The following is a 12,668-nucleotide window of genomic DNA, read 5'->3' on the forward strand; positions in this document are numbered from 1 at the left end:
ATGATCATAGCGGTGTACAGTAAAAATTGCAATACAAAATTAGCCCCTACCCACCCCCTCACTCCCATCAGGCTGAATGATGACAGTTGGCCGTGGAGCGAGGGCTCTGTCTCTTCAGGGCGGTTCCAATGGTGTTGGACCTGCCCCCTCACTCCCTCCAGGCTGAATGATGACAGTTGGCCATGGAGGGAGGGCTCTGTCTCTTCAGGGCGGTTCCGATGGTGTTGGACCCACCCCCTCACTCCCTCCAGGCTGAATGATGACAGTTGGCCGTGGAGGGAGGGCTCTGTCTCTTCAGGGCGGTTCCGATGGTGTTGGACCTGCCCCCTCATTCCCTCCAGGCTGAATGATGACAGTTGGCCGTGGAGGGAGGGCTCTGTCTCTTCAGGGCGGTTCCAATGGTGTTGGATCCACTCCCTCACTCCCTCCAGGCTGGATGATGACAGTTGACTGTGGAGGGAGGGCTCTATCTCTTCAGGGCGGTTCCGATGGTGTTGGACCCGCCCCCTCACTCCCTCCAGGCTGAATGATGACAGTTGGCCGTGGAGGGAGGGCTCTGTCTCTTGAATAATAATATGAATAACTCTAGATTTTAAACTGATCATTAAGTCCCATGTCTTCATCTTTATGTCATGTATTTCTCTATCATGAGCCATCCCATTTTCCAGTTCCTTCATTTTTATGTCATGGATTTCCCTATTATGAGTACTTTCCTTTTTTCTTTCAATCTCTTTTTCTCTCAAAAGCCTCTCATTTTCTCGTTCTTTTATTTTGGCCATTTCAATTTCTTTTTCTTTTTCAATTTCTTTTCCCTTACAAAGTCTCTCACTTTCTATCCTGACCATTTCAAGTTTGATTTTCCAAATCTCTAAACTTTTTGAGGTTCAGAAACGGCTGTGTCAACACTAACCACCATCTCTTCTCCGACCTCCTATTTTTCTACCATTTCTGTCATTGTTGGAGGTTTGACTTTGTTAGGAGGCATGTTTTAAGTATTTCCCTACAAATATCTAAAACTTTTACCTCAGGAAATACTTTTATCTGTCTTTTTCTCAACTGAATTTAAAGACAACACTTGTATCTTGAAGTTAGCGTAGTGACTCCATACGTTACCACCAATTTTTACCACAGAAATCACATGGTGTTTTCTCTGTCAACTAGTCTCTTACCAATACCCAGTACATTTACCTCAGAGACTAGTCTTAAAATCACACCCCAGCGTGGTCAGGTTCCAAGCAATCTCCTACAAATACCCTTGTATGAATACCTCAGAGATCACTTTACTGACACCAACGCCTAGAGTTTAAAACATTGAACTTCCTATTTCCAAGTTCACATGTAATATTGGGTGTCTGGTAATTTGCAATCAGATCCCTATAACCAAAGCACACTTCTGGCCACCGAATTTGTAGAACAGGCGCTCTAAAACGGTAACATTCTTTCTTTCTTTCTTTTTAGTCCCCTACAATTTACCTCAGCAAATTACCTCAGGGACTGTTATTAACTCTCTTATGCAGCCTGGTCAGTCTCCAGCACACTTCTCATCATATTTCCAGCCAAGGATTTTACGTATCCCTACGCTGCCTACCAATTTATGTGATGCACACAACTAAGTTTCATTGATGACAGCACCCTGGGCCTTTTATCCCACCGCTGCCACCAAAATATGTGAAGACAACACTCCTTCACCTTATTTCTTTTTAAGATGGCAGTCCTATGAGGTTTTCTAATCCCACGCCTGTCACCCGTGTTTTGTAATGTGAGTAGTGTGGTATTAACTTAAGTCTAGGCGTGTCCTTCTTGAAGCAAACAAATCAAACTTTATTTACAAGAAGGTTTAACAGTATTGTTTTTGATATATCTTATGTAATTATTACTTTCACTTTGTTATAGTTACTATTGGTTTTATAACTCTCTAGCTAAATCACTAGTTTCTTATAACTAAGATTTACACAGTCCTTCTATTAAGTTCCTCTTTTAAACTTAGTCCTAACAGCCACCAAGGCTCAGGATATCACACTCCAGCCACTCCCTTTTCTAGAGTCCTGGAAGTATAACAGTAGGGAGGCGTTTCCCACTCAGACTCTACCCCTAACCGTCCTTCTCTATCTCTGGAACCCTCACTCTCAGGATTCCAAGCCCTAACTGACTGTTCCCTCAGGAACTCCTGGAACTCAGTCCTCTTTTGGACTTAACTGTTCCCTCAACTGTCCAATCCCAACTGACTCTCTCCTCTATCAGCACAGAATTCTCACAAGTCCCAGCCCACATTCTATTGACTGGGCCTCAGCTGCCTTCTGATTGGTCAGCTGGGTGTTCTGTGCACCACACCCACCCAAGGTCAAGGGGTTTCCCAGCACACAATAGATTGCTAATTAATTAGACACACATCCACCTTGCATATCCTCCCACCCTGAGGCCTTGCCATTCAACCACAGACTAATACACAAGTTAACATGGAAATCACTTCCTCCCAAGCAAGGGTCACACATGTATATATATACCTCACACACTTCCGTGCCACCACCCTCTGAAGATGCAGGTGAAACGTCAAGAATAAATTCTTCCAGAACAGGGTCACATAGCCTGGAAAACCCACAGAAAACCACTGGGTGACCTTAGATGAGCCACAGTTTCTCAGCCTCAGGGGAAGGCAAAGGCAGATAATCTCAGAACAAATCATTCCAAGAAAATCTCATGATAGGTTTGCCTTAGGGTCACCATAAATTGGAATGACTTGAAGGCCCGCAACAACAACAACATATTATTAGTGATTATAATGACAATATACTCATATATTTTAGCCAAGGAAATCAAGTGAAATTATATGAGCTGTAAAAATGCCAGTGCTACCCGGTTGCACTGAGCAAAGAAGGGCAAGAAGAAATAAAAGCTGGGCTTCTCCTTGAACCCATTATAATGTCTATGCACTCTGTTAATTCCACAGGAATGGTCCTGCAAGCAAAGGTAAAGAAGGAAACCAATACCAATAACGCTGTTTCCTTATCCCTATGGGGATAAATGGTATGTAGCATTGCATATTGGACCTATTAATGACAAACCTTAAAGTGCTTTCTAAATTGTGCAGAAACATCCAATCAATACCTCAAAATGTACTGCTTCCCTTTCATTTTCCTCCTTTTATTAGATGAGGAGCATCCATGTCAAGAAATTCTAGAAAGACATCACTATGAAGAGCTGACATTTACTCAACAAATTATAGAGCCAGCCACCTGGAACACCTTCATATCAATACTAAGGCTGCACAGAATTCTTGCATGGTGACAAAAATCAGCTCTGACAAGGGAGATTTTTCCTTGAGACTCTTGCCCTGTTTCTGCTTCTCTGGAGCCAGTAAATATCCTTTTAGGAAGATCACAGTTAATGTAAAGTGTGGCTTGCCCTTCTGTTTAATTTTTTATATATCCCATATTCTGTACAATATGTGCATATATACATGGCACATGTTACACATATTAATTATCTATGCAGAATAAATTTAATGTATATAATCCAAATGGATGTGCATGTAGTCACCCATATATGAGGTACAACATGCTGCTTCTCTCTCTCTCTGTTATAAAACTCACTGCCTCAGGTGTTCAGAAATGATGTGTGCATGCATGCATGTGTTCCTGGAAGTAGTCATAGTTGTCCACCTGAGATATGCATGTGACGCTTTTTTTACATGAATGTAAAAATGAGGAATCTTTTCTCTGTCATGAACTACATTTCCTTAGAAGTAATCTGTCAAGGTCAGCATGCTACCAGTGTCTGGGGCAGAAGTGAAAAATGGGAATTATGCCTTCTGTCTTTTTGATGTCCCCTTTTCCTTCTTTTTCTTTATTTATAGTGGGGAGATTGAAGGAACCAGGAGTGCTGCATCACTGTCTGGATATAGGCATAGTTACAGAATCATAGAATCCTAGAGTTGGAAGAGACCACAAAGACCATCCAGTCCAAACCCAAGCTATGCATGTACTCTGTCAAAGTATCGCCAACAGATCACCATCCAGCCTCTGATTAAAGACCTCCAAAGAAAGAGACCACCACACTCCGAGGGAGTATGTCCCATTGTCGAACAGCTCTTATTTTCAAGGAGTTCCTCCTAATGTTTAGGTGGAATCTTTTTTACTGTAGCTTGCATCCACTGTTCTGTATTATAGTCTCTGCAGCAGAAGAAAACAAGCTTGCTCCATCCTCAATGTGAAACCCCTTCAAATGCTTAACCAGGGCTATCATATCACCTCTTAACCATTTCTTCTCCCAGTAATAATAGTCAGCGACATCATTAGGGTTGGCATCACCCGGTGTTGTAACTCATGGTGTCACTCCCCTATTGACTTCCTTTCATACCATACCATTCAGACTCCTTGGTAATGTGTTTTCCTAATTCCAACATATCGCTGAATGTAATGGTAATCATTGGGACATAAAACCACTAGCAAAATTAAAATTATACCTTTAAATTACTATATTATAAATATATTTACCTGTGCATAGTTTTATGTAGTTAAAGTGAACATTTGGTAAGATTTGATGTTTTTCAAGAAAATTTTAAAATATTTTTTTAAAAATAAAAATGTTTTAAATGTTTAAAATTTTAAAATTTTATTTCAGTTTTAAAAAAACTGGGACCTCTCCTTTCTTCTCCCATTGAGCCTCATCCCACTCACACCATCTCCTCTGCATTTTAAATGACACAGGTGAATGCCATAGACTGTTTCTGCTAAAAGGCATATGTTTGGGGAGCAGTGGCATCACCCCCATTTAGGGTGTCACCTAGTGCTACCTAAGCACCTGCACCCCCCCCCCCAAACCTACCTAGTGATGCCTCTGGTAATAGTAATGGAAGAATTCAACTACCCTGATGTCTATTGGAAGTCAAACTTTGCAAAGCTCTTTCAAGCCCGCCATACCTTAAGGATACAGAGCTAGTGCAAGATGTTCTTTTGCCTAAAGCAAACCCAGCTCCTTTCCTTTCCAAAATTAAACTGAGAATACATTTTTTATACATTAAAAAAAAGCAGAATATGTTTCCCATTGAGACACAACTTTCTATTTTCTCTTCTGTCCCTTCCGTTCATTGTGCCAACTGACAAAGGTCATTTCACCCTGCTATGAGATGGGGTTATCCCTGCCAGGACATATTCTTAAGTGGACATCTGTTGGATAAAACTCTGTATAGTATTAAACCTAACTGGCTGTGGCAGCTTCAAACTCACACATCCTATGTAGGGATAATATTGAGTTATCTTGTGTGACTGCTGTCATGTCACTAATCATTAATAATTGTGAATACTTAGAATGTTGCTGTTGTTGTTCTTGTTGCTGTTGTGTGTTTTCATGTCATTTCTGACTTATGGTGGCCCTAAGGCAATACTACCATGTGGTTTTCTTAACAAGATTTGTTCATAGGGGGTTAGTCTTTGCCTTCGTCTGAAGCTGAGAAAGTGTGAGTTGTGTGACCAGTGGTTTTCAATTGTCAAGTGGGGATTTGAACCCTGGTCTCCAGAATCATAGCCCAATTCTCAGACCACTAAACCATACTGTCTCTCCCAATGTACAATGTACTGTTTCCCAAATAAATGCTAAACATTATGCTTTGCATGGGAAATTTCTCTCTCCCAGATCTCATGCAATGTGGTATCATACAATATGCAACAGAAGGGACCTTCTATCTCAGCTAATCAATGAATATATAAAAACTTCTTGCATTCAAATGGATAGATAAGAAGTTTCTCCAATTTCTCCATGAATCATTGGAAAGGATAGTAATAAAATTCTAGAAGTGTGTTGATAGGTTTTGCTGTTTCAAATGGGAAGAGATAGAAAAGCAGAAGCAGATTTGTCTTTTCCCCTCCTTTTGTAAAAAGAAAACTCTTTTCTCTGTGCTTTACAATCTGGGAGGCATGTTGAAAAATGCATCAAGTGCAGATTTAAAATGTTATTACAAAGTGTGACATAGAAATAGTAAAAACATTAGGTACAATAGCTCAAGATTCACAAAGGAGAACTATTTAAATTTTAAGCAAGCTACAGCTCAGCTATATAAGTGGTTTCTTTCCCCAGGATCATTTGGATCAAACCAGAAGGTTAAAGATTTTAAATATTTAGCAAGATGTACCTTTTAACCTTCACACCTCTTGGGAGGAAATCTAAACTCTACCCAAATCATTAAATTAATCCTTAGTGGCCTCTGTAAAATCAAAATTTCATTTCTTTAGCATGCAGATGATGACATTAATGTTTGAAAATATACAGCACAAAAGCTCATCCATCCGTCTAATTGATGTTTCAGTATGAAATGTTTAACACAATTGCTGTACAGATGCTGCACATCAAAGTTAAGAAATCTGGAATCTAGTTGTTAGCGTTACATTGCAAGAGGTTGATAGATACCATAATTTGTTTTTCCAAAAAGACACATTAGCCTGTTACAGACTGGCAAAATAAAGCTGCTTCGGGTCTCTTTGGAGGTATGCTGTTTAAATGATGCATGCATCCTAAGAATCTGGAAGCTGCACCAAAGCTGCACTCCAGTGCTTAGGAATGGAGTGTGGCTTTGGCGCAACCTCCGGACTCTTAGGACCCATCCATCATTTAAATAGCATACCTCCAAAGAGACCCGAAGCAGCTTTATTTTGGCAGTCTGTAACAGGCCCTAGTTCTGCATTTTGTGATCCAGGTAACACATGAGATGAATGCCAAAATGCAGCAATTCGATAACAGAGATTGAAGAGACCTCTTATTTATGGTTTTTTCCCCTTGTCTTTTGGATAACTGCAATCCATCTCTCCAAGTCCTCCAAGCCTCTTCAAGTCATTACTTAGAAAATGTTGCTTCATTAGGGAATGATCTGCAGAAATTAGTGAGATATTTTTACATACATCAATGGAAGCATTCTTACTGGATTGGAAAAATAACCCATGCAGCCTGGATTTCTGATTCTGGAACTGGTCAGTATAGTTTTATGTGCTAGTCTCCCAGGAAGACTGCCACAAAACATCAAAGGGGAACTCCATTTATTCTGATTTTCTTGTATGATAGAACAGGCCAACATTTAACAAGTAAACAGGAGGCCCGAAAAACCCACAAAAAACAGGAGGCTCATCACAAGAATGTTAAGATTTGATATACCACAGTACTGTTGAGAATTTGCGAAAAGCTTCAAAACAAGCTCTTCAAATTGGACATATGGGAATTGTACATATGTCATGCATTGGGGACTTGGTATCCCCTGGAGTTTGGTTCCAGGACCTCCCATAGATACCAAAACCCATGGATGTTCAAGTCCCATTATATATAATATAAAGTGGTGTCTCGTATATAAAACAGAAAAAATCAAGGCTTGCCATGCAGGAATATACCATCAAAGCACCCATGACAGATGGCCACCCAGCTTCTGTTAAAAAAATAAAACCATATACACACACAAACACACACATACACACACAGTTCAAGGCAAATAAGTGTTAAATAATGTTGAAGAGATAGATAGATAGATAGATAGATAGATAGATAGATAGATAGATATCTTAAGCTCGTGTACACTGACAGGGTTTGGATTACTTCCAGTTCTTCAGGAAAGTATTCTTGGAGTCATGAACATAGCAGCTCCATTCCTAGAAACACTTAAAAAGTTTAACTTCATGTCATGTTTATCAAAAATGCAACTGCCTTTGAAAAACTCTGTACAGTATCAACATGGTTAGCAGGCTGGAGACCATTCTCTCTAAGGAAACACTAAATTTTCAGGATGTTTTTACTTTAGAAAGAAATCATTTCATGAAAGGCATATACATTTGTGTAGTGTGTATAGAATGTGACTAGAATTTCTTACTCTTCCATAGAATTTGAAGTCACAGAGTAACCAATGAAATTGATGGTCAGGATAGACAGAAAGAGGAATGTCATCCATAAAGCATGGAACTCAGTGCTTCAAGATGTGGTAATGTCTACTGGCTTGTAGAGTTTCTTTTAAAGAGAATTAAGAGGTCAGGCCATCACAATTAGGAACTTCAAGATTAAAGGGAGAATGCTACTGTCTTTTGCTGTTTCTGTAACTGGGGGGTGTAAAAGAGTGTGGGAATAACCATTATATTTGTCATACCGCACTTCTTGACTTTCTAGAGACATTTGTCAGGTTTGGTAAAGCTGATCCTATTGCAGTGGTTCCCAAACTTTGGTTCTTCAGATGTTTTGGAGTTCAGCCAACAGAGGCTGCCCCTTTCTTCTCTGGAACATTGCTGCGGCAACCACACAGCCGCAGCAACAATCCACTGCCAAAAGGAGCTCCATTTGTGCCCCGGTGACATGCCTTGTGCTCCGCACTGTTGGGACGCATCACACAAGACATGTCATTGCTACGTGTGCTGTCTAAATCCACGCACACCAAAATGGTGCCGCCCATACGTACTGACCCAGAGGACCTTCTCATCAGCTGCTCTCAGGCTCTGGATGAGATCCGCCATATTACCACCTTGGAAGCCTTTAAAAAGGCTATTAAGATGGATCTCTTCTGGCAGGCCTTCCCAGACTAGGTTAGATCCATTAGATCTATTAGACTTGCCTCCCCCCTCTGTTGACACCCCTATTGCTATGGATATCAAAATTGTTTGATACCATCACCTCCTTCCCCCCCCCCCCCTCATCTAGAGGAAGATTAATTTCTTCCAATAATCTGCCCAAAATTTTAATGTATTTCTATTGGATAGTTTAAATTTTTTTGATGTTTAATTTCTTTTTATGGGTTGATCACTGTTTTTATGACTGGGGGGAGGGTTGGGGTTTTGGGGGTTTTAAATTAAAATTTATAATCGTTTGATGTTTTATTTATACTGTTGGAATCTGCTTTGATTCCTTTGTGAAAAAGCAGAATACAAATAATAATAATAATAATGTCTCAAGAGTGTGCTGTTGCTGCGCACTCCTGAGCCCTAGTATTGACGCAGCCATGCCACTTTTGGCCCATCTGTACCGGGCCAATAACAGCAACTACTTCAATGGCGAACCTCCATGTCAAAAAAGGTTAGAAGAAATACCGGTTGTTTGACTGAAGACTTTTCTTGTTAATGAAAATGAATGAAATTGCTTGAGTGGTCTATTGAAGAATTAGAAAGCACATATTCAATCACTTTTTCTCTTTAAGACAGTTTGCCATTATTAGTAGACACAGATCAATGAGTCTTACAGCAAAATTCCATCTACTGTACTTATGCCACTTACCAAGAGGGTTTTTGTTAACCTAATATTTTTTATGGCAAAAATGAGTATTTCTTAATGATTTTTCTTTCCTCCAGTGGCTAGGAAAGAAAATAAACTGAGAGAGGCTGAAAGAATGACATTGCAAGGAGCTTCAGTTGCAGTGCTTGGAGAGGGGAAAACAAATGATTTGGGAAAATATTTCTGTATCCGTCAGTCAAGCAGAACTTTTTGCCTTGAGTCCCACATTGGAAGGAAGGTGTGTGTGTGTGTGTGTTTTAAAGGGTATACTTTTAAATTGATTATAGAGGAAGCCAAGGCACTTAGAATTAACTCTTTGAGGATTCTACATCCAACAAAGGTAAATCTTGGGACTGAGTTTGGTGTGTTTTGCCTAAACAGCACCTAACAGTCTTCCAAATGCAACCACATCTTTTGAAAAATTCAATGTTCTTTGCCTGGTAAGTGGATGGGTAACCTCTTAAAGGACAGAGACAGCCTAGATCTTAAAGAATGTATCTTTGTGTGTTGCCAGTGGAGGTTAAATTTTATTTCCGGGACTTTAAGATTCTTGTCTCCCAGGCCCACATGGCCAAAAGAAATGGCCTCTGTTTGCCTGGATATCCCTCCATACCATCCTAACTGAGAAAAACAACAACATATTTTCAAAATGTATGTCTTTGTCCCTAACATCATCATATTTTTCTTTTTTCCTGTATTATTTATTATTTATTTAGAGTATTTATACCCTGCTCTTTAGCCACAAAGGCTCTCAGAGTGGCTTACGAATGGTTAATTAGATATTTCCCTGCCCTCAGGCTTACAATCTAAAAAGACACGATAAAAGGAGAAGGGAATGGCAGTGGAGAAGGGGATCAGGTCCAGCATTTCTTCTCTCCCTCTGAGGCCTGGACCATGGCAGATGGATTGGAGGGAAGGATCTCCTTCTTGGTCTAAGCTAGGCCTGATGGAGCCATGGTCAAATGCCTTTACTAGAGAAATGGCTAAGTTGTCTACAAGCAGTTTGCAGTTTTCCAAGGGAATGGAGAAGATATTCTTGAAAATTACTTCACAGTCAAAATTTTCATTCACCTTTGCTGTTTCTGGTATCACCAGTTTGAGCTGTGGGTATTGAAAAGCCAGTTTCACTGTTTATGTGTATTTTTCATTGGTTTCTTGAACATGGCCAGAAATATTGACTTTGAGTATAATGTAAAAAACCTTTGCCTGATGAAGAAGCCAGTGGAGCTTCAAACATTTGCAACATGTATTTTGTGCATTTTGGTTACCCTAATAAAGGGATCACTATTTTGTGGATTTTGGATGTTATTGCATTTTTAAATTTCGTGTGTTTCTATTGACAGTTTAGTTTTTGTTTAACTTTGGTACAATGTAAACTTTCATATATATATTTGTACAGAGACACTAATAAAATGAAATAATTGGAAAGATTCTCTAAGGCCCAAAAAAGATGGGCCAAAAGTGGATCTGGGGACCTGGCATTCAGATGATGCAAGCCCCCAGACTGGCCCGAAGTCAACCCATGGCTGGCTAAGGTGGCCCAAACCCAGCTACAAAAGGAGTGCAAAAAAAGGGCTCCTTGCTGGCAGGCCATTGAGGAACATAGCAGTGGGTGGCCTTGGGACTGTGGTATCTGTTTGCTGTGGTCCTATGCTGCTCAGGGAGCACTTGTGACTAGAGCAGTCAGAGGCCACTCCAAACCACCCATCTGCTTCAGGCCTAATTCTCACATCACTCTCAGAAACTCTTCAAATCTTCCATCCTCCCTGGAGATACAGTATAGGATTTAAAGGTTGCAGTCTTTGAATGAGGGAATTACCAAGGAGGACTAGAAAGAGAAATAGTTTGATTGAATTATATTCATAAATTTCAATTCATTAGCAGAAGTATGAACAAAGGCAATGGCTTCATGGAACACTACATGTATTAACAGAAGTGTCTCACTGCTCCACATGTAACGAAAATAATCTTATGAGAGAAGATGTTGAACCCAAGGAAGATGACTTTTGGTAAACAGATTTATTGCTTTCACACATCAACACTAATTATGGTTTTCTACCTGGAATATGGTGGTTGGCACTGAGTCAGACCATTGGGCTATCTAGCTGAATCTTTTCTACTATCTTGGGCAGGCGCTTCTTCTACCTCAGATCTTTGAACTGAATATATCAGTATCTCACCTTTCACTTGACACTTTCTGTTCTCTATGGGGTAAACTGCACTGGCCAAATCAAGTGGTTTCCAGCTGCTTTGAAGGATGGGTGTTTAGATGATACACGAGGCAAAAGGAGTTGGTAAGTAAAATGAAGACCCACTTTGGGACTAAAAACTTCAGAAAAAAGAAGCTGGTATACTCCAACTCAAGGCAGAAAATGTGCATTTTCACACTAGTATGTAAACTTCACACTCGCACATGAACCAGGACTATGGCAAAGCAAAAAACTGATCACCAATCATGCAATGGATATAATTACAACATTTAAAATCCAAATAATCCAACAGGGGGGCATGAGGTGAAGGGGGTTGAAGGGGGCATGTATGGGGGGTCTCTATAATTGGGCTTTTCCAGTGCATCACTTGGCACACCAATGCACCAATGCACTGTATAGGCACTGCATAGCACATGTGACTATGTGGCCAATCCAATGTAATGGCACCTGGGAGAGAAGAGGGAAGTAATTGGAGGTCATTGGTGGTGTGTTTGTGCAATGGTGTGCATGCATGGTAGGCAGGTTGCAAAAAAAATTGCATGGTGTGGCTTGAAGCCACATGGTGCAAACTGTTGGCCCATTTGTGACCTGAAGTCCACATGCAGAAGGTCAGGAACAAATGCCAAAGAAAGTTCTGCTGTACAGTTCATGCAAATTGGAGAAATCCTTCTCCCACACAGAAGTTGCAGACCCGACAACTTCTGAGATTTCTTTGAGAGGCTTTTAATCTCCATTACAATATATACAGGTACTTATACCGACTGACATAATGATCCACCACCATCCACTATACACCACACACAGAGAGCATTGGAACTCTTCCCTTATATACACAATCTCTAGCAGAGATTTTAGTTCAACCTTCAACTGGTATGTCTCACATGTGCTATGACTGTGCAGTATTGAAACTTGATGACCTCATGTCCTGTGACTCAGCATCCTTCAATATGCATATTCATCATGGTTTCCGATTGAACACAGGTTACCTTTCACCCATGTTCTATATTGCATCATCTAGGACATTTTCCTTCTGGATGCCACCCATCCTGACACAAACAGCCTCTGGTTATTCAGGCTGCTTTGAGAGCAGGCCATGTGGACAATGGGGTTTCAACCTAGCTTCAGATAATGCAGAATAGAGCTGCTTTTTCCTGCCCATCTGTTCAAGCCCTCCCTATGTGTTTTGGACTTCAGCTCTCAGAAGTCTTGACTGCTGGCTAAGCTGGCTGGGGC

The 12,668-nt window shown here is 40.5% G+C and overlaps 1 long non-coding RNA gene across 1 annotated transcript; it reads left to right on the plus strand.

Annotated features, from left to right (window-relative positions):
• The first annotated feature begins 448 nt into the window (after nt 1-448).
• Nucleotides 449-10,489, plus strand: LOC149316931 (uncharacterized). Its single transcript, XR_016280549.1, has 6 exons — nt 449-3,024; nt 3,149-3,354; nt 3,854-4,064; nt 7,854-7,951; nt 9,303-9,463; nt 10,023-10,489. It is a non-coding gene; the product is annotated as an uncharacterized LOC149316931 (long non-coding RNA).
• Nucleotides 10,490-12,668: the final 2,179 nt, after the last annotated feature.

The sequence above is a fragment of the Sceloporus occidentalis genome, unplaced genomic scaffold (assembly GCF_023333645.1).
Source record: "Sceloporus occidentalis isolate IW3139 unplaced genomic scaffold, rSceOcc1.0.p SCAF_3, whole genome shotgun sequence".
NCBI classification, from domain to species: domain Eukaryota; kingdom Metazoa; phylum Chordata; class Lepidosauria; order Squamata; family Phrynosomatidae; genus Sceloporus; species Sceloporus occidentalis.